Source organism: Lonchura striata, chromosome 5 (assembly GCF_046129695.1).
Source record: "Lonchura striata isolate bLonStr1 chromosome 5, bLonStr1.mat, whole genome shotgun sequence".
Classification (NCBI taxonomy): domain Eukaryota; kingdom Metazoa; phylum Chordata; class Aves; order Passeriformes; family Estrildidae; genus Lonchura; species Lonchura striata.
The window spans coordinates 53,212,149-53,235,955 of NC_134607.1; the positions used below are offsets into that span (position 1 = coordinate 53,212,149).

Consider the following 23,807-nt stretch of genomic DNA (forward strand, 5'->3'; position numbering starts at 1 on the left):
GAACAGCAGACTAGAAAGTGGGAAACCACTGGTAACACCATATCTTTAATTTCTGTAAACCAAGGATTTTGAAACTCATTTTTGTGACAAATCAATTGAGCCTGCTTTTTAGAAAATGTTTGTCAATGAAAATAATTCCCTTTGAATGATTTGTAATGAAACACTAATTGTAAAAGTTAAAGCTGTCCTTTCTGTGTCTAAGCTCTGTAATTTTATAAAGACCTTCATAATTTAGTTTCCAACTAAGCACCAAATCAAGCCTTGCAGTCTCTCAGTCAAAAGTTGTCTCCAATTTCCAAAAGAAATTAAGGTAATGAAACTATTTGCAGGGGGATGAGTAGCAAGAGAAGGCTTTAAATTAGAAGAGTCAGAAACATCTTAACAATTTTTATGCTACATTAAGCTGGAAAATTATTTCTATGCCTGTCACACTTAAGTTATAGGGAAAGCTTCAATGAATATCTAACAAAACCATAGATTTGAAAACAGCTTTAAAAACAGAAGTAAAATGAAAGATCTCATGAACAGTCATTACTAATAATTTTACTAAATAATAAATACATAATTTCATTTCAAGGCTGGTATTTTCCATACTGATCCCAGCACAAATGGGAAATATGACATATAATATTTTGAAATTGCAAAAAATTAATATATCTAGATTTTTTACCTATGGGTATTGCTCAGGAGAGCCAATATTTGATCTTCATTTGCGTGTGAAGAAAATGAGGAATTATATCTGTAAACAGGCATACCTCTATATTATGAATAAATATTGTCTCTTGCATAGAGGCATTCTCATGATTAAGAATTTCTGGTTTAAGCATTGTGAGATTTACCTACCATAAACAGCTTATTACAAGAACTGTTTGACCTAGATAGGAGAGAAAAAGAAGATGAGATGCCAGACACTGATAATGTTTTAAACTTCAAGAGACCTTAGCACGCTAGACATGTCTTTAGCCAGAATGCCACAACTAACAGCCCTTCTCTAAATGAAGATGCCCTGGGCTTTCTAATATCTTCCCTTTCGGGTCATTCAAATAACCTTTTCTATAGTACCACATTGCTGTACGAAAAGGAAGAGTACTATTTTATTAGCTGAGTCATCTACATGATGTGTCAGCTCCATGTAGAAACTTCCCTGAAAAATTTCCCTGACCAATTATTAGTCAGAGCTAAATAAAACATCTTGTAAACAGCTATGGTTCAAGTGAAAATCTTCTTCTGTTGTCAGCTCTCTGGATGAAGTGAAGGTCATTATATTTGCTGTCCTTGCTTGCTTGCTTGCAGAAAATAAGAGGACAGCACTACCTGTGAGATGGCTTATATTTGTGCAGCTGTGTGCAAGAGGGTCATGGCAAAAATCACCTCCAGCCTGTTAAAAACACTGTAAGTCTCTGTTATGGATTAAATATATGACTGAGGCTATTTGCCATAATTTCACTGATTTTAACAGAGCTATGATGATCTAAGCCATGAAAAGTCAAACTTTTTGGACTGCCATAGCCAAAATGATGTGCATGTACACAAAGGAAATTAAAATAAAATTAAAATAATTAGAAAAAAGAAACACATTAAACATCACATGATCTAATTTGGATTAAATTAATAAATACTTGTCTGCACTTCGAGGTGCATATGGAGGATATTTTCCTGGTCTCCACATATTTTTTGATGAGGAGCTGCCTCATCTCATATTTAATCCTGCATGGGTGACAGTCTTGCCACGATTGATTACCCCAGGTTCAACTTGAATACATAGAGGCATTTGTTCATGCAATGACACAGATACACTTTTTTTTTTGTTATTATTTTTCAGCCCAAGTGTTCTCAGTTAGTACATTAGGAACCTTTATCTTTCACTTATTTCATAGTGACATTTTTCCCTCTGTTATATTAGTTGTCCTTTGTCATCTACCATTACTCAGAAAGTATAAAAATAAAAATCACACTTCACAAATAATACACAATAAAAAAAAAATAACAGACTTCTCACTTAATCATTGAATTATTTGCCTTCCTCTGTCAAAAACTTCTTAATGGAAATATTCTGTGATTCATTTCTTCCTTGATGTCATCACAGGGAATAATTTATCTGCTCTCACCTTAGGATACAAAGCTCTCTCATTTGATAAGGGGATAGGTGGCTGGTTTGGTATTGGACGCCATGCCAGTGAAATCTATTTATAAGCAGATGATGTGATCAATTCTGTAAGAGAAGAAACATGAAATTCAATGATTTAAAATATTGCACTTGGGTTAACCAGGGCTTGCAGAGTGTCATGGTTGATTTCAGCATGTGCCCCAACTTGGACCTTGGTACAAATGCATTCCTGATGTTTCAGTAGTTATGCCAAGCATTCAAACTCAAAAATCCCTCTTTTTGCATATATTTTTGAGCAACTCCAGCCATTTCAGTGGAGTTTTATTGACCTTTAATAATGTTTTGAAGATGTGAATTTTAAAATGCTTTATATGCTTCAAGAACCATCCACTTGAATTAACTAATTGGCACTGAGCTCTTTGGTGATGACTGGATCATCATGTATTTTTACATACTGCCATTTGTCTGTGGTTGGTTAGTATCAATAATATTCAGGATAAATTATATACCTGTAAATATTCTTATGTCTACTTATATGTAACTCCTACAGATTGGTTATTATGAACACATTGCAAATCTTTGGAATAGAGAAGTCAATGTCTGCCCTTAAGAATTCTTATGAGTAGCAATCCCCAAATTCCCCTTAGATATAACCAGACAACTATTTCTCTGTGAAAAAGACTCATTGGAGATTTTTTTGATGAAAGAAGATATACACAAACCCCCTTAATAACAAATAGATTTTTCTGTTATTTTCTACTGAACAAAAGCCCATTTCCTATTATCAGGTAAAAATTCAATCTAATTTTCCTAAGCATGATTTAGTCTCTCGTTGATTTTTTCAATAGAAATGAGGAGAGCCGCAGCATACAGCAGCACCACACCCAACAAAGACTGCTGAAGTGCCATGATGCCTCTCCAGCTGCTGCTTTATTGAATCCTCTCTTTACAAGGCCTATTATCCATGCATCATACTACTCATTCCACTTCTTCACCTGCATCTTCCTTAACGCAGGTGGCCACTGCTGGCCCTGAATTGAAATTTTCTTGTGCAATAGACCCTGTAACCTCTCCTTTAAACTGCACAACCTCCATTCAGTTTGCAATATACTAGGAAATACTTCTCTTCCTTTCAATTATTGTGCCTTCAGCATTATATCTGGTCATTATTTCTTTCCTTCTTTCTTTTTGTTACCTCTTTCAAATCAGAAAATAGAGTCTCTGATCATTGCAGACATGTAATAAGGATACTGAAAGGCAGTTCCTATGGACTGCAAAGATGAATTTTAGAAAATCAGACCACATAAATATGAAAGTCTAAAATAGTCTAATATAAATTAGATAGTTTTAAACATGTTAAGATAGATGGTTGAAAGCATGTACCCTTAAATGATATAAATACAAATTTCAATAGAGCCTTCAGACCATGTGTTTTTGACACAAATTTTAAACATGGTGAGACATAAAATATAATATATGCTTAGAATATCAAGCATGGTAGTAGTCAAACCCTTGAGGTTGAAAACCAGAAAATATAATACATTCAAGAACAGGTTTTGCTGCATTTTTATTTCACAAGAACTTACTGTGTTACAAAACTATAACTATCCTACAGCTAGAGAACGAATGTGATCTGGCTGTTGAACAACATTGGGATTTGGATAAAAGTTATGTTTCTTTACAGAGTTCTCTGGACCAGACCACATTGACTAAATAATCAGTATTAATAAATAAGAAAATTTTGGCTTTTGCAGTTTGCTTCATTTAAATATCTGTTGCATTTTGAAAGGATATAGTTTACAGTCACTAATTATCTTACTTAAGGAAGAACATACAGAACATATGTAACAACACATGTTGAATTTTTAGTTTACTTTAGAAGTATATTGAACCTGATTTCTGAACTATCCATTCTAGGGATGGCTTCTCAACTATTTTTCATATGGGCCCTATCAAAATAAGTCCAGAACGAAAAGATTTTGATTAATACAGACACAAATGAGACAAAGCCCTTAAATTTAGGACTTCCCTTTGCAAAGTTTGGAACACAAACCTTGGGTGATTTTTCCAATGATATGATGCTAAACTTGCAGCTTTGCAGGAATGAGACTGTCAGCCTTGCAGAACACTCCACTTGTGTTGACCCGCCACAGTTATTTGGATAACTGAACATCTCTCTGACAGCTTTTTTTCCACCTTAACCATCAAAAAAAAAAAAAAAAAAAAAAAAAAAAAAAAAGAAAATGTTATGATGGAGTTGCCATTTTGCCCCAGCAGACTCTGATGGTTAGCAAACATCTTTGGCTCAGCACACTGCCTATTGTGTAGCTCTGGTTTTGAAAGAAGAAGATTGACTTTATATTCTGCTTCAGCAATTGTCCTCATAAGACCCACAGTATGTCTGAGACTGAGTGGACATGTGAATAGGCACAGACTTGTCCCACCTGGCTGGAGACAGCAGCTCAAAAATCACTTCTTGCCATACTATGGATAAATTCCATGCTGCAAGAGTCAGAGCCTACCAAGCCATATTTCTCTGTCCTTGTTCTTGCCCATCTTCCTCCAGTTTAAGATTAGCTAATTCATTTTCCTCAGAAATGCAAAATAAAATAGCATCATCTAAACTAAGACCAATAATTTCCAATCAGAAAGGAACAATGAATAGTCCAAGTGCATACCCAAGAATATATTCACATACATTTCCTCAGTATCATGTCTGCTATGTAAACAACACTGTTTATTTAATAAGGATATTTTGACAGAATCTAGAATTCCCAGTCATGGCTCAGATCTCATTTTGCTGTGTTTTGTGTGCAGAAAAGATAATTATTTTATTCAGATGTTGTAAATCCTATACTTACACATGTATGAAATATAGTAAAAGAAGTGCTATATATGAAGACAGCTTTTGCCAAACTACTGTTTTCCAAGATGTATGTGAGATTAATGTGTTAGACTGACACTTGAGCATGCTGAAGATCATAAGACATGTTTTATGGTGCATTAAAATCTCATAATAACAATTTCAGAGAGTTAGCCTGATGTATTATTCAGAGTTAAGTACTTTCTTGAATGATAAGGGCTAACATGCCATCAGGCTATAATAAACTACAGCTTTGAAATATCAATTTTCATTTATCAGTAAGGTCATTTACATAGTTAAACTGAGAACATAATGATGTATTTTTTTCACTATCTAGGAGCAAAAAAATTTAACTTCTTTTCCAACATCCACAAAATGAAAAAAATATTCAGAGAAAGCTGTTATTAAGCCCTTTAACCTTTCCTACAAAGTAAATTGTTGTGGATTTGGTTATAAAACTACAAATACATGTATTCTGGTTTCTGATATTGAATGTAAGTAAACTAATTTAAACTCATGGGGAAATACTGTATTCAGGCATAAATGTATTACTCTGCCTGGGGGTTTGATAAATTGCATCTATTTATCTCTTATTTTTGTAAGCAACATAGAAAAGCCATGCAACCTTGCAGCATTCCTCCATGACTTGACCCCAAAGAGGAATTCATCAGCATAGGTTACTTAATGCTGCATATTGTCCTTAATCCACATGCGAAATACTGTATTTTAAGGCCTTTAAGCTGATAAAAGGGTACTCTCACACAGTTAATGGAGTGAAAAGAGGGTAGCTGATATAAGAGATGGTGAAAGGGGCACCAGATTAAAAAGCACAATTATCCTCAATCTCATTTTAACTTCCTCCATCCTTATGTGCTTGAAGCGACTCAGGAAGCACTGCTGTTCTGCCCACCACTCTGGACAGATTCAGGCTAGCTTCAGCTAGGGGACAGTCAGGGCAGGAGCTGGTCCTGAAAATTCTGCTACAGAAGCTATGGAGAAACCAACACGTCCTGGGCACAACAGGTCTGCATCCTTAGAGAGCAAGAGTGATGAGCCTTTCCATCCACAGCAGCACTTGACCCACAACCCACATCAAACCAGTCATCCTAAGTCACTTGTGCCTGGATGTGAACTACTGCAAACACTCCTTTATCCACTGTCTGCAGTGACATATTTTGTATTGGGACTAAACTGTTATTTACACAATAAACTTTAATCATAACAGCAGGCAGACCAGACCTAAAGCAGACACTTGGCACCAAGCTACCAGAGTTCAAGGAATGCCTGGATGTCACTCGTACCTATATGATTTAGTTTTATAAACTGCGAGGAATAAGGAGTTGGACTCGATGATCCTTATGGGCTTCTTCCATCTCAAGATTTCTGTGATTCTATGATTTAACTTTCTTCCAGGGTTTACTGCTTTTGACTTAAATGTAGGTGTTCACCCACTTAGTTAATCTCTCTGAAGTGTGCACCTGAAAGACAATATTATGCTATTCTGTTTGTTCCACCATATAAGAAATTCAAAGTCCATCACAGTCATTGTTGATTTTGTAATGTAATTTTACAAAGCTCTCAACTCCCAGGAAGCAGTCCATTGTACATGCACAAAGCCCAGTCATTTAAATAAGCAGGCCACTCCAGACGCAGTGGGAGCCCAGAATGCAGCAGTGCCTGTATCCTGATTTTTGATAGGATATTAGCTGTAAGTTCAATGACAAAGATCAGCATATTTTGCACCAAGGAGAATTCAATTCTAAAGCCAGGATAATTTCTTGCCAGCTACTGTCCTTTATCCACGACATCCATTGTTACCACCAAAGTTTCTTCTCTGCTGTGGTTTCCTTGGAATGCCTCCTCTTTCATTCATGAATAAGACCAGTTCTCTGCTCTTTCCTCTTCCTTTCTTTTCTTTTCCTTTGTTTTCCTTTCTTTTCTTTTCAGCAACTGTGATATAAAAGACAGAGGAAGGATAGATTTAATATTTCAGATAAAAGATATTGCTAGACTTTCTTAATTTATTTTATCTCAAAACGTAATTGCATGTGCCAGTCATTTTTTACATGCTTCTTTGGAGGTGACAATCAGGCCTTCAGTAATAGAACAAGTTTAAATTAGTATTTGAAAGGTACTTTCTTTCTATATCTGTAAACCTTTAACCTCTTCTATTTTCCGCTTCCTTCATTCCTGTTATATACATTGACATTGCTGGGGGTGGGGGGTCATATTTTTATTTTTTGTTACTGGCCCTATTAACAATGTAGCAGAATGAGACAGTTATGCACCTGTATAGAATAAAAGGCTGTTGTTAGGCTGGTGTCAGGTCAGATTGGACTTTGTGGAAAGAATCAAATGGTATCCTTTCAAAATGATTGATGCCTTCTTCAGCTTTAGCTTAATAACTTTGTGTATTCTTATCAACAGCTTTGGGTCTTCTGCCTAGAAATTTCCAGCACTGCTCCTGTAATCCCTGCTGAAGTGGATTGTCAAGATTTTCATTTGGCTTAGGCTAGTGAAGGGCACAGAGATAAAAACTCCTGTCAGCTCCTGAAAATTCCCTTCAGTGTTTCCAACCTACAAGTGGAATATGATGTTACTGCCTGGTAGTAACATCACTACTCTGAATTTAATTCTGGGTAAAAATAAATACCCCTGCTTTTAAAACACAAAGATATGACTCAAATCTACATTTAGTTACATTAATGTCCCAGTTTTCAATAGTGCTTATAATTAGTATGTAGGAAGTACACTGATGCAGAAAAGGAAGTTAAAAAAACAGATATTGAGATGCAGAATTAGGAGTCAAATTCTTGCCAGCACCATCAGGTCAGAACTCCACCCCAGCTCTAGGATAACCCTAGATATAGGTACCAATAAAGTGACATCGTGCTGTAGGATTTTATTTCACCTCATTTGTTTTCAGACTCATTTGTCAACAAAAAAGACCAAAATTCAAGCAAAATGCTAGGGTGTCATTTGTTTGGTAAGACTGGTGAGCAAGACTGAAGACACCTTCTGCAGATTAATGACTGGCTGGAACCAGCTAATCACCTCAAACCATTAACTATTGATAACCATTAACTCTTATCAAGCTCTAGGAGCTAAACCAAGTCCTCAATCACTGTGGCCACTATTCACCCCTCCTACTTACAGACCCATCCCCCAAATTCTTCTCTGAATCCCACTCCAAAAAATCAACTCAAAATTTCATGTGGGAATTTGTCTCAAAATTTCATGTGGGAATTTGTGTTACATATGTTCAGAGAGATAAAAATCCAGCTACATGGTTAACAAAGTGGCCCGTTTTTCATCTATTCCAGAGTAATTTTTTATTTCACATCACATACATTTCAGCACAAAGTACTTGTGGTCACTTAAAACCTGACACATTAGTTAATCAGGGCTCACTGCTCTTCCCACAGGTAATTTAGTTTATAATATAGCAGGAAATGAAGAAAAGGACTGAGAGGAAGGAGCTGACGGGAAGGGAAGCAGAAAACTGGGGGAAAAAACCTGCAGGAGATAAATCTGACCATTCAGCATTCTGAAGAGGAACCTATTAATAAAGTTCATTATTGATGTATTCTGATAGACTTTTCTTTTGGTTTATTTTATAACCCTGTTGTACAGTAGGCAGACTGTTGTTTGTTCTAATAATCTGTTTCCATGACCTTCACCTTTATTGATTTATTTTCCTTCTAAGTTTAATGCAGCCTCTGAGATTAAAGCCATTTTTCTCCAGGATGAGTTAGTTAATAGTAGATTTGTTTGAAGACACAGAAATCATTCAGATTAGCAAAAAAAAAAAAATATTTTTTTGCACAGAAGTTATGTTTCAAGTAAATAAAATATCTTTACAAAGATAAGCAATAGAAGGGGGATTCTAGCACATAAACATAGTGCTAGATATTAGGATAAAAATCCTAATCGATTTTAAAATTTGAAAAACGAGTGAAATAAATAGAAGCAGCATTCTTTATAGCATATTTATTAGTGCTATCAAATACTGCAGGTTTAAAGAATAAGGTAAATGGGATTTTATTCTCCACACTCTGATGTTATTTTAATCAGGCTTATAGTTACTATATAGACAAAGAATTTTACAAGGTGAAGTAATTTTCCCCAACAGATATACTAATATAACTCAGTATTTTGCAAGTATAACTGTAGAAATTATAAATCAAAACCAGAATTTATTGCAAGACTGTAATAAACCCACAATTAATAATAAATAAATTCTTTACAATTTATGCTTTTGATTTGATTATAGAGCTTATTTTCTTGTCTTTATTACTGAACTAAACTCCTTCCTCCTTGGTGATACTTCATTCACCCTCAACCTTCCATCACACATTTTGATAAGAAAAGCACCCAGCTGCTCTTGCACACAGTATATTAAACACTGCAAGCTGCCATTCCATAGTCACATATACAGGGATCTGGTTCTGCAGCTCCTGCACTTCACTTGAAATCATAATGAATTATCAGAGAAAAACAGAATGAATCAAACCCACTGCAGTAAATGGGAAATCATCATTGACCTCGCAGGGCTTTGAACCATTCCCCCTGACAGCAGACATTCATTTCCTGCTCTCAGCCAATGCCAGGGCAATACTAAATGTATTACCCAAATCAGGTCTAGCACTTGGTAGCAGAAAAAAACAGAGAGCACAGCAATACAAATTAATATACCTATATTCATTGTACCATACATTAAATATATAAGAAAAAAAATTATTTAGAGTTATTCTAATTGAAAAAGAAACTTCAGATAAATCTTCACTAACAATTTTTCTCAAATACTTTTTTGCCATTATTTTTCCATTATCACAGTAAAATTTCTGTTCAGAAAGAAAAGACTCTCATGAATTAATTATACATTTATCTTATAAATATTTGAGCTACATACTGCTTTCTGTTAAAATGGTACAGATTTACTGGAAGAGAAACCAAATGGCAGCTACAGAAACACACTTCCTGTTGATAACAAAACCTGAGCTCTGCATGCTTACAAATTATCATCTGTTGTTTAGAGCTTCCCCTCTATAGCTTCAGCTGTGTTTTCCCCAACTATTGTTTTGTTTTCATCCATGGGAGTTTTCTAGAATTCCCCTGAAATGGAACAATTAGCGGGGGGGGGAGGGGGGGGAATTATTGAATGTTACTATGGTAACAAACAAAAGAAAAATAAAAAGTAATTTAAGCAGACCAGTGAATCAGGGCACACACCAATGCACTGGTGCTTTGTCCACAAGAAAAAGCAATCTGGGGGCCTATTTAAAGGTGTTGAATTCAGAGAATATATTAATAATGTAGTATTTTATTTAGAACTGAGAATTTTTCTCTACTCAGAAGCTGCTATGTATTATTTGTGGCATTAATTAGCACATATATCTTTGTGTAATATATATCCTCCTTGGAGACTATTTTAAGACAACATCAAGGTCACATAATTGCATGTTCAAAAATCAAAGTCAAAACTAAAAGAAATCAACAGAAAAACAATTACAATTGCATATGAGCTTTTTCCCTCCTCACACAAAAAAAAATAAAATACTAATTAGTCAGTCAAATGCCATTTCTTGCATTTGACAGCAGAATAGGCCTTCTGGGTTTATGAGACTGACCTTCAGCTATTTCACACTTGTATAAACAAAGATGTGAAAACACTGGACTCCTTAAAACACCTATGAATTTTGCAATTATGATCCTGTCAGGAAGCTGTCCCAGAGCTTTAATCCTGTGATGTCTCTAAAACATCTTCCCATCTACATTGAGTTTTATGTGTTTCCAGGTTTTATCTACCTTTTTTTCCCCAGACCAGATACTGTCTTTAGTTCAAAGGACTCCTCTCCCTCTTTGGTGTCTGAAGTGCCATCACATACAAACCTTAGTTTCCCTCTTCAATTTTTTCTATGAATCTAAACAGTTGGATTTGGTGTTTATTTCTAAAATTTACTCTCACTTATAGTCCTGTAGATTACAATCCTGTAGTCCTCTTCAGTTGTTCCTATGTAATTCTATTCTCACTGAGCAGCAACAAAGTCCAGGTATGGTTTACCTGAACTCTATTTGATAGAATTAATGAGTCTTTGACATCATTAGGAATAATTCCTCCGATACATTGTGGAAAATATCATCATAGTATCCTTCTCTTAGGCTCTGTACCAATTAATATGTGTTCGAAAACAGCATGCCAAATTTTGTTTAAAAAGAGTATGATAGCATTATATATTTTCATGGAAATTAGGACTGATACTTTTAATTTATCTGTTTTTCACCTCTTCCCTTTACAGTATATTTTATCAAAATATCTGCCACATCAATGACCTTTGTGATACGCAATGTTTACAAGCCAACAAAAGTCCTTTTTTAGCCTACAATCAGAAACATAAAAGAGAAGACATTTCTTTATTTAGCATGATGGTCACAATATGGAACCCTTACAAAGATCAAAATAAATCAAATAAAAATGTTTGCTTCTAATTTTCAGATGCTTTGTTCGGTATATATTCCATATGTGATACTCATGTCCATATGTGAATGATGATGTATGCTCAAACCCTCCTGTCTGTAGGAAAATCCCTGAGGAACAAGGGGACAGAAGAAACAGAAGAGAAAAAGAGGTCCTTTTGATGGTAGGAGCTCATTAGAAGAGATAGTGGCAGGCTTTTGAATAGCTGAACTGTTTCCAGCATCTTCCTTGCAAAGAAAGCAAGCAAATAAAACCTTGGGAATAATGGTCTATAAACAGCTTGCTTTAAAAGTAATTGACAAGCTCGACTGCTATGATACTTCAGTCTCAGGGGAAAGAAGCTGAAATGCTTTCAACACAGTGTTGGAAGCCCTTTTTCCTTATTGACTGCAGGAAAGAGTCATAAGTATTTTATCCTTGTGTTCCACATAATTATAAAGCAGGTGGAACGCTAACTACAACAGTGGGGTTTAGAAACAAAGAGAAGATTTGATAGAGTTTTCACCACAAAAGCAAATTCTTTGAATCAAGTGTACATTTACATTCCTGCAATCATAGATACTTCGATAGGGAGTTAGTCTATGCATATGCTCAGCACTTTGGCTGATACATTTCTCTTTCAGAGCTGAAATTTTAGAGTGGTGCAAAAGCTACAAAGTATGGCCATTGACCACACTCTGGTTTAAAAACACAGAGCAGTAGCTCAATGTCACCTTGAAATAACACAGGGATATAGGGAGTAATGGATCTGTATATTTGCAGTTTAGATTTCATGTGGGTGTGAAGCTAATGGCATTAGCAAAACTGGGCAAAGCATCAGCAAGCAAGTTGTAAACTTTCCTTGCCTCGGTCAGGGTCTGTTTCACCCCTATTGCTGCAGACCAGGGCAGAGACTTCCAGATGAGTCACTGCTATGATAAGAGTTTCTAATGATCAACAAAGAGAAAAAGATGAAGCCAAACTCATTCTCTCATGTTTTCTCAACTAGAATTTGGTTGCAGGTGTCTAGAGAGGAACCTAAATGAATAATAGCAAAGCATTTCTTGGCTATAGGAAATAAAAACTCAAAAATACAAACTATTGCACCTCTGTATCACCACTATGACATGATTAAACAGATTTAAAACCTTTTTTTTTTTTTAATTTGTGTAACTAACTGTAGAAAAGAGTATTACAAATCAATGAAAGTCACAAACATCAGCTCAAAGATGCACAGAATGCACAGATGGGTGTCCATACCAGATCAAATAACACACTGGTGCACAGCTGTCAGCAGAGGTGAATGCATTTACCCCAGCAGAAGGGTTAATACATGAATACCAGAGCTGGCACAGCTCACAAATGATGAGCATGAAAGCCAAGGACATGCTCTGCCAGCTCAACCTGTGAAAGCCACAGCGACAGCTGAGGAAGAACTGATGGGACATTATGAAGGAGGTGTACACCAGCTCACAGCAGTCCCCTGGGCCAGAGTATGCTCCTGCCAGCAGACAGCTCTGAGCATGGAGGAGCAGGGGTGTTGGTATTCTGTACAGACACCCACCCTACTGACTAATCAATAACACCCTAAGGACCTATAAAGGTGCATCTTCAAAGGCACCTTTGTGACTTTTCCACCTGTTTCTGAATTTAAGAGCTTGTAGGACACGTGCTGACCCTCCTGTGCTGCTACTCCATCCTACAAATAATAGTAAGAAAAACCCTATTGCAATGATTCATGAGGACTTCAATGCTCTGTTATCAGGACAAGATGACTTTCCAAGGCTGAACTTGACACCTTTTTCAAAAAAGGCAGCTCTTTATTTTGCCATCCAAACTGCTCCTAAAGTGAGGAAAAAAATCTGTCTATTGGATGATTTAGGGTTTTGAATATGCAAAATTATAAAATTCTTCCTCATCTACCAGGGGAGACAATTAAAAGAAGGCTAATTTGATTTTTTTGTTGTTGTTTTCTTTTGTCATCTGCTAATGAGCCTTGAATGGATTCATAGAATCATACAGAATAGTCCTAGAGTTGCATTGATATTACCTTGAAGCTGAATGCAGTCTTAGTCACATTTACCTTATACTTGTTTGCATTGCAATATTTACCATAGAAATAGGATTTTAATTCAACTCAGACCTGCTTAATCTGTGTCACTTTTCCATGTCTGGCAAGTCGAGAGACTTAAGTGATAAATAATCTAAACAACATATGTACCAATGATTTACTCATCTAATTTTATATTAATGCAAGTGAAAAATGACCTCAGCATGTGTGTCAGATGAAGCAGGATTGACAAGTACTGTGTAAAAACCTAGGGAAAAGTTGTCTTAATTGATCTAATTTGTTGGGTCTTCTCATTGTTTAATACTTAGACTCCATCCAGGGTAGCAAAAAAAGGAAGCAAAAGCTGAAAAAGCCTGGGTTTATCTATAAATGTGAAGAGAGACAGACAGAAACAGAGAGTGAGAGTTCTCCTATAGGGAGATGTAAAAAGGGATACAATACAACTCTAATAATTTCTAATAATATAGCTTCATAATTTGGTTATAATATTGAGGCAGGCTTTGCTAACATGAAAAAGAAACCCCTAGTCAATCATAGATGTGCACCGAGCAAGAAAATGCTCTTGATCAGAGGAATGGCACACACTGAGACTTGCCTTCTGTAGCAGGGGCTGCTAAATACTAATCTATTCCCATAGAGATGAAAACTGAGGATGAAGGGCAAAGCTAATCCTACCTAGATTTTTTTTACCTATAGCTCTAGAAACAATAGTCACTTTAGACAGGAAAAGCAAATACTATTATTCAGTATATTTTTTTTCTGCGTTGATGTGCAAAATTTTTTTCACCCTGAATAAAATGCTTATTCAGCTCTTTGCCCCTGAAATTTTCCCCCTTTCCCCACACCTTCTTTGCACATACTTCAGATTAGTGGTTCTCAGTTTTATCTATTTTAGGCATAAATCTGTTTTCTGAGGGTGGCATGTCTATTATTCATGGGAAAACATTCTGGTCTTTCAAAATTCAAAGGGAGTCTTTCTCTGTACTTAATTGTTTTTTTATTTCTTTACATCCATAGCATAAAATAGTTAAATCCTATTCCAATTACTCAGTTTTCTTATACCTTCTCTATGCTACATCAATCCTATTGTTTTAAGACCAAGGTGTGAACAGAGAGGAGGATTCAAGCACCTGTTCCATCTTTCAGGTTATACATATAATCATTGAACAATTTACATTGGAAAAGAACTCTTAAGATCATCAAGTCCAACTCTAACCCCAGCAGCACCATGTTCACCACTAAGCCATGTCCCTAAGTGTTACACCAACACTTTCTTTGGAGACTTCCAGAGGTGATAACCACTTCCCTGGCAGCCTGCTCTAGGGCTTGAGAACTCTTTTGGTGAAGAATATCTCAGTACCAACCTAAAATCTCCCCCATCCATTTGAGGCCATTTCTTCTTGTCCTGTCACTTGTTACTTGGGAGAAGAGGTGGACTTCCACTTGTCTACAATCTCCTTTCAGGTAGTTGTAGACAGAGATAAGATCTCCTCTCAACTTTCTTTCCTCCAGGCTAAACAAACCCAACTCCCTCAGCTGATCCAGATCTACAGCTGATTTTTGTGATGCACAGACAGGCACATCTTCTTTACCACTTTCCATACAGTCCTCCCCTCTCTGTCCAGTCTTTCGTGATAAAAAACTGACTCCAGAACTAATTAAAAGAGGAATATGGACCTGCTGCTTTAGTAAGGCAGTGGACCTACTTACATTTGATGTGATTAATCTCAGTTTACCTGGATGCAGGAACATACACTGGAGTGCTAACCTTCACTGCCCAAAATCAATCACTTCCAAGGTCATTTATCAGTAGAGGCAGAACCAATCAAGCACTTTCACTGCTTCTTCTGCCTTGTTACAAGAATCTGGAAATCTCTACCACTGTCCTGCAAAAGGCAGCACAGGGCAGCTGCTCCAGTTCAGCCTTGCTGAAACCTGTGCACAAACCTTGGTGATGTTACTTGTTTTTCTGAAAGCTCAGAGTGATGTTTTAGGGAGCTGGTAGCCACCTGTTGGAAAGTGCCCAAGTCATAACAAAATCCAATCTTATTTCAGTGAGAACCTCAGTTGTCCACAGCACTACCTCCCAAATCCTTGTAGTCTGCCAAAGATGTGAGATGCTGTTAAGGCAGAGAATAAATGCAAAGCTGTTCAAGGCAAAGCCACAACAGATTAGAGTTATGGAAGTGATTTCTAGTGTAAATCCTTCATATTTTTAACCCTATATTCTTGCATATGCCTTCTTCATTTTGTCTCAAGCTCTATGGAAAAAAATAGGATCAGATCTGCAAAATTCAGACAGTTTTTGTTGGTTAGCTAGATATGAAGGATAAGCCAAAATCAGGCATGAAATTGAAAATTGTTCTCTCAGTGATAAGGAGCACTGTCAGAGGCCTTGGATTAAATGCTTGACCTAACAGCCTTTCCATCTCTAATGTCATTGATTAAAGTGATCATTAGCAATTTTCTTAATTATGCATAATATTTCTGGTTATCTGGATTTCTTGCTTTGTCCCCATCAAGTTCTTGCAGATCAATTTCATCTTTTCTTAGTTTATTGCTATATTTTAATATAAAAGATTAAAGATATAATTACCTTCATTTCATGTCTGTATACCACCAGGCTCCAAATTTGCCTTCAATCCACATGAAAATAACTTTAATATTTTATAGTGTCATCAGCTTCACCTTCCCCAATTATTTGATTCAAAAACAACAGCATAGCATTTGAAAAGAAACATTAATATAGGTAATAAATTATTGGCAAGTGTAGAGGATGAGAAATTATCATGCTAGGTTTTTCTAACCACAATAATCTGAAAGGATTTGACATGCACAGCCCATAAATGTCCCTTATATGCTTTTTGGTCGGGGAAGATAAGGGCTGAACCACTCTGCCTATCAAGATGAGGGAAACAGTGTGGTGCACAGATCCCCAAGCCAACAGCAATCTGAGCCCCTTGGCTCACACACAGTGGCCACTGATATTCCAGGTTATTACTTTTCCTACAGACTGCAAGCCTCAAGCCAAAGCTGCACTGCCTCAGTGGAGTTTCTCCAGCCCCTTGTTTCTGCTGTGTGCTCTCTTCCAAAGTTGCAAGGACAGGTTGAACAGAGAATGGGAAGGAAGGACAACTAACTGGGGCCAAGCATTAAGGACCACTCTTTCCTAAAGAACAGATAAAATTAACATCACTCTTTTAAATAAATTAATAAATGAATAAAAGCCATAAATTAACATGTAGTGAGGGAAAGTTTGCTGTACCAAATTGATAAATATCTGTGGGCTTAACAAACTTTTGCATCCTTTGCCAGCCTTGGTATTTGCCTAGAAAAAGTAATGGGATTTTGTCTGACCTCCCTATTCAAATAAAATAAATTTTAGATATGTTTCAGTATTCAATTCTCTATAGTCCTCAAAATCCCCACATGACATGGATTGTTTTACCTAGAACAGCTGGTCCCTGCTGAGTGAGGATATTCTCTCTAAGCTGGATGCTGACACTGAGCCACATTGCTTTTACAATTAAGCATCAGACACATGTCATCAGCCTGCTGCCTAACATTCTTTGCTGGGCTTTGGCAATTCCTTTAGGCACAGTTGTATTCATTCATGGATACAGTGATGCATTCAATGGATATTTCTCAGACGTCTCTTTGCTCTTATCTCACTGTTTAGAAAACAATACTAGCTGTTTGTCCCTATTTCATCAGCAGATAAACAAGTCATCTTCCCAAGATTTTGTCACATGTTGACAAATAGGTATATTGGTATATGCCTTCAGTGTGGAGACTGAGATGATATGCAACCAACTTTTTACTTCACTGGCCAGAACAACTTCAGTTCTGTCCAGCTATTTTTCATCAAAATCTTGCATAATCATTTTCACCCTGTCATTTTACCAACAGTGAAGACATTGGTTTTAGCAAAATGCCTTCTTCTCCTGGTAGCTACAATATGACATTGTTTTGTACTAGATCATAAAAAATGACCATATTTTATCCTATGATCCTTTCATTTTGATCTGCAATTTAGCTGATGCTTTGAGCAATATTATGAAAATATTAAACACAACAATGAAGGGTGTGATTTCCGTTTCATGGTATTGTTCCCCTTTGAATATACTGCTACTGTACCTGCAGTGGAAAAGGACTGGTCACATTGTTACTAAGGAAATAAGTGACATGAAATTTAAGAAAAAGATATAAAAGTGTTTCTGGGTAAATATTTGGGGTTTTCTGATTTCACCACATGTCAGGAGTTTCAAAATATTTTTTAAGGAAGAATCTCCTAGCCCCTCTCTTCACACAGTAAAACTTGACATCTTACTTTCCACCAATACATTAAATTTGCAGAAAAAAAGGATAAATCTTCCCAGAAAAATCTGTATTTTGAAAGTCTATTTGCAGAGTGGTATTACCTTATACAGTATATGTGAAAGAGAAAGATTTTGTCTGAGGATTCTTCTCCCTCCTCTTTTTGCAAGTGTAAGGCCTGTGCTAAACAAAATACACTAAGAACCTTGAGTTAAAGAAATGTCTGACACTCCTTATGATTAAAGGTCCTACGTGCTTCAAGACTGAGATCTTAGAAGAAAAACTTTGGGGAATACCTTATTAACTTAATGTATCAGTATTTTCTGGTTGATCTGCGGGTTTTTGTACTTTCTTGGTTTGGGTTGGGTTTTATATTTTATTTTCCCATTTTCCATTGCTAATGTTGATGACAAATGTAGCTGATAATAAGGAGAAGGGATGATAATATAATTAAAACTAGAAATGCTGCAAGAATGTCAGCTATAGCAAGGACTGTTGAAACGTACTTGTCATGCTGAAATTGTCTATGTACCTTTCTTTTAAACTGGTATTAAAAAGTTCTGAATAATTCCATTCACTCCATCATGAAGCAGGAATTGGATATGACAAAGCAGTTGAAAGTGAAAAACTATCTTGCCACTCTTGAGTTAACTCTCATAGAAATAAATAGGTGCATTCTCATGTTCAACAAAGAGAAAGATAATGGACAAGCAAAAACCTTTTTTTTTTGTGCTTCTTGCCATCAAGTTTCTTGTAAAAGAATAATAAAATAGAGATACTTAAGGGAGAAAATGGTAATCTCCCAACATATTTAATATGTTTCTACAATAACAGCCTCCCTACACACTCTGCTCACAAATAGCCTGGAAGACGCTGTTCATGCAGGAGTCTAACATGGTTTCCCTTGTCCTGGCCCACACAATCCTAGATCAGGTAAATCAGTGGAGGAGGATATTTTTCTCCTCTCTTCAGAGAAAAAAACCCAGAATAACATTTTTATCACTAGCCTACTTTGTAAGACATCCCTGAAATCCATGACCTGTTTTTTTCAATATTTTAATTGGACCTGAGCCACATCAGTTATCTGTATTTAAACCTTTTTCGGGTTATTTGCCACTGAATCAAACACATTAGTCAACATAGCTGATCAAATCTGATTTAGGATGGTAATGTCTTTCAGAAAGTGTCAACTATAGAGTCATAGATATGGTACAAGAGTCCAGATTAACATTGCTCACCTCAGTAAATGTGCCAGTCAAGATGTGTGTTTTAGTCTCATCACAATCATTTAGCCACTGAGTGGCCTTGACAACCAATTTTTATGGTGTCTGTCCTTGAAGGAAATAGCAAACAATCAAACTTCAAAGTAAAAAGCTCAGCTCTATAAAACAAGAAAAAAATAAGCCAATTATTAAATAGTACTGTGTTCTACTGAGGTGTTGCTAAGTCTCCTTCTCAGTCTGTTCTAAAATGAACTAATCACATTTATCTCTACAATCTACGAGGTATTTGCTTAGTGATATTACATTTTTATTACCATTTATAACTGTAACCTGTGGAAATCTTGTTACTAAGAACAAACCTAATTCCTCATTAATAGTAGCAAAAAAAGCCAGATTACTTTTCAAGGTTTTGTTGCTATTTTGAGATTTACTGGTACATTAAATGCATGTCTGCATTTAACAATCCAATTTCTACACTCATACAACTGTGCAATAGAAGAGGGAAGCTATGACATTGCATCAGCTTGTTTGCTAAGAAGCAAAAAATATCCAGGGACTTCAAATGGGAAAGAAACCTATGACAGTCATGAGAGACAGAGCAATAGCTCCCTGCCTCCCTCATTTCAGCAGTACTGGAAAACCTGAGATTGAACTGCCTTTGGGTGAGCCTGTGCTTTAAGACTATCAGGAAAAAAAACCTCAGAAACTAAATGCACTCAGAACTATAAGAAATTTAGAGACAACTTAGCTATTTCAGAGTGGCACGTGCCAATCTCTGCTCAATTTAATGGAGCCCCCCTACAAAAAGGCAGGCTGGGAGATCTGCCAAGTGAGGCTTGAAGAAGACAAAGCTGTTATTATGAAAGAAACCAAGAAAAGCACTGTCATAAAAGGGATTCAAATTTTACTTATATGTAGTTTTCTACTCACACCTTACAAGTAGATTCCACAAATTAATTTATAAAAAAAGAATCAAAGTCAATAGGATATTTTCTCAGCTTTTCAGATTAAAGGTTTTATACATTAAAAATGCATAATGTCAGATAATTCAGCACTTCTATTTCCTTTCTCAGCTGTTTTCTCTTGATACTCCTTTCTTCAGGCACATGTAGCCTAATGTGGGTTTTGTCTGCAAGGATACATCCTGTGTGAACTGGTCAAATCTATTATGGAAGAGACAATTCTCCACAAAAGAGCAGGAGCACCAAGACAAGGAAACTCCTCAAATTTTAACATTTTCTTCCCATGAACCCATGAAATAATAATTTAAATGGATGATGAATCAAAATTTTAATTAGTAAAAATGCCATACATGGAAGCTCATAGTGGGTATTGGAGAAATGTAGATGTTAACAATAAGTGTTTAAAAGTGTTTCCAAACCAAGGGGATGCCTGGGAGTAGGCTTAAAAGTAGGTGAAATTTATGTATTTTCAAAAACAGGGAAAAAAACAAGATTAGACAGCTACCAAACCTAAACTGTATTAGAAGAAATGCTGTTTACATCTAGTTAAAAAACACTTCAGAGTTCACTGAAGGAACTGGTTGCAGCTTGTCGCTCTTCATCAATTGTTTTCCATTTAATTGAAGAAATTCCTAATTTCCTGTAATTTTGGGAAAAGCTTGTTTTTCAAAGGGTTGTCATCTTGATGGGAGGATATAATGCATTATTCATTTTCCTTCTTACCCCATCACTGTGATTTCGGGTCACATACATAAGCATCTGAGAAGATAATCTCTAGTCTTCCCTGTATCCAAGTCTTCCAACCATTGGGCTGTGAGCTGTACTCTTTCCCAAAAACCAGGAAAGTTGCTATCCCTTTTACATACATATAATTTCAAAAATGCCTCCATACGTTTGTCACACTATTCTCCATAACCATTCATAACCATTCTCATATTTCAGTAGCAGTTTCATATTTCCTGACCTGCCTTCCAAGGCAGCCAAGATGCTGCCTTGACCCTGCCTGGCTTCTTTTTCCAGTCTATCCAGGTGATTCACATAAGTCCACAATCTTCTCCTTGGAAATCAGCATGATGGCTTAATTCCTGTGGCATCACCTACAAAAGTATTGCTTTCAAGCCACCACAGAATTTATGTTACCTACTGATATTCCTCTGCTGAGGCCCCTAACTTGCTCATTCCTTTTATACACCCTTCAGACCATTCTCCCACAAAACCTGTGCTGACAAAGGTGTGCTTGAAATGAGACCCCAATTCTGTGTCCAAGTCTGCTTCTTCTGTACAGGTCTCATCACAGAACCCATTTCAACTGTGTCACTGTTCCTTCACCTCAATTACTGCACTGTTTCATATTTATCTCATTACATACTCAGTAGATAAATTAATTTCAAAAAAGGAAGGATGCAAAATAAAAATTAGATTACTTTGTAGAAGAATCAGACTAATACATTAGTAAAAGGTCTCAAAAAGTCCTGTAGAAGTTCTACCAGTCCTTGGTCCACAGAGGTGATAATTTCTTCAGCACAAGGGCTTATTCTTTTCTTATATTATACTTTACCAGTATAATATAGATAACATATAATATATCTATTATTCTATAGTGTATATAGATTTATCTGTTTATATTTATATATTATATATTATTTAAATATTATTATATATATTATTCTATACCAAAAGAGCCTTAGTGTCACTATAAATGTAACAGTATTATATATATATATATATATACATATAAATTGATATGACAGATATCAGAGGAAGCAAAATATGAAGCCCAAGCAATGGCCTGAGATTCAGGGACTTTCAAATTAATTCAGGTTCTACCTGGATGTAAAACCATGGATGTGCCCAAATAAGTGATTTATGTTTCTGTGGCTCTCTGTAGTAGAACAATACTGAGTTTCCCCAGCATTACTGTTCTGCCATCTCTACCATTAGCACTGTAAACTACTCAGGGCAGAGTGCCCCTCACTACACATATGATGCCTGCAGCAAGGAAACTCCAAATTCTTCTGTGCTCCTGGGCTTTAACATATTATAAATGTTTCATTAAGAATTTACTAGTAATACAGCACTTACTGGTAATGCTGAAAAATGCTTTTCTTTCATTTTTTTTCTTTCTCACAGACATAGGCATGCACACCCCATTCACACAGGCTTTCTTTGGCTGCTATCACCACCACACACTGACCTTTGAAATATGGAAATAAAAGTGCTCAGAAATAAAGCTGGCAGCAACAGCAGCCCGACTGTCGTCATTTAAAATCTGAAACAAGTGGGGCCATAGTTTGCAAGCTGTCTTCATAATTACTTGAAGCAGTTGTCGCTCTGGCTCTAGTTTGTTCATTACACCCCAAACAAACAGCTGATATTTGTTAAAGCACATAAGCCACTCTGTTGAGGCAGGGTTCTTTATTGTGAGGAACCCTGCAGCTGCAAGTCACATGCAGTTCATAGTATTTCCTGATTTCCTTTGCTTTATTTGCTTCCCTGCCTTCCCTTTACAGCAATGTCTTTTTTTACCAGAGAGAGTTAAAAATGAGACACAATAAGGTAAACATTAACTGACATAAAGCTTGATAGGCTTAAGGTTTATGACCCAAATCTGGTTCCCATTAAACAAATACTTTTGCTGTTGTAAAGAATGCTTAGCAATAAGAAAGTCATGGGTGGAATTTGAGACTTCTGCACCTCAATGAAACAACTGCCACTTAGAGTTCAGCACCCTCCCTCTGCAGTTGCCTGAAAGGGAAACAAATGGATAGCATCAGTCTGAGCAGAATTTGGTGATTTTGGTGAATTTCCTTCCATTGCTGCTTACATCCTGAAAATGGAGGCTGTGGCTATTGTTCTGCAATACACTCAACTGGCTGATGGTTTACACTCAACTGGCTGATGGTTGTGATCTTCTCTGATGAGCTACTGGGTGAAAGATTCCCTTTCAGTCTGCAGTTGGCAGGTCACCATGACTGCTGGTGGAGATGAAGGAATGGAGAAGGTGTGCAGAAAGTAGAATTGGTTTCCTCTGTGCTGTATGAGGGAAAAAATCCTGTCTGATAAGACTGTTTTTAGTTTACTATAGCAACATGAGCTTGAAAGAATAAAAACAATAAATCTGCTTCAGTAGGCCAAAGAAGCTGACAGTCTTGTACAAAACTAAACTTAAAATAAGCTCTAGATGTGTGAACAGAGATCTCAGCCTGGTCATCTTCACAGAAACAGTCACTGAAAAAAATAATACAATTTCTTTTAAAGTAGAGAAGAAAAAAAACAAAACAATTACAGATTTTAAATGCCACATATTTCATTTTAATAGCATCTCTTAATCCCTTTCAGATTATATGAAAGATGCTATTGATTTTCCTTGTTGGAGAGGCAGAATAACTGAGATGTTGTTACTGCAACACTTTAAAATGTGCATAAGACAGTCAAGGTAAGAAAAGATCTGTAAAGGGAGAAAATGTGATTTATTTCTTTCCTGTTGAGTTGTAGGTCCAAGCTCATTGGTGTGGCAACACAAATCCAGCACATTGCCTAATCTGACATCTCTGCATCCAGTAAATATGTAGCAATGCTAAGTTATTTTAGATGATGTTTTATCTAGACAGGGAAAAGATGCATTCCTAGGCTGCTAGTCAATCTCTCCATTAAACATAAGACGAGGAGAAAGAAAGAAGGAAAGTGAGAGGCAGTTCAGGTGGTCTTGTAGGTAGGGACGGTAAAGTAATGTATTATCTAAGAACTTCGAGAAGGCCAGGGAAGGAGGTAAAGATTCATGTGCTCTTCTCACAGGAAAGGGGTGAA

General features: G+C 36.4%; 1 long non-coding RNA gene across 6 annotated transcripts in view; it reads right to left on the minus strand.

The window, feature by feature from the left end:
• Positions 1-858: 858 nt before the first annotated feature.
• LOC144246327 (uncharacterized) overlaps positions 859-23,807 on the minus strand; it is a 153,977-nt gene continuing 131,028 nt past the window's right edge. For 2 of the 6 annotated variants that reach the window (XR_013340026.1, XR_013340025.1), the window contains one exon: positions 5,917-6,920. This is a non-coding gene — a long non-coding RNA (uncharacterized LOC144246327). Of the gene's footprint in view, positions 875-1,176; positions 2,213-3,661; positions 4,304-5,916; positions 6,921-23,807 lie in introns of those variants that run through there. The other 4 variants (XR_013340028.1, XR_013340023.1, XR_013340027.1 and 1 more) reach the window with 4 other exon arrangements.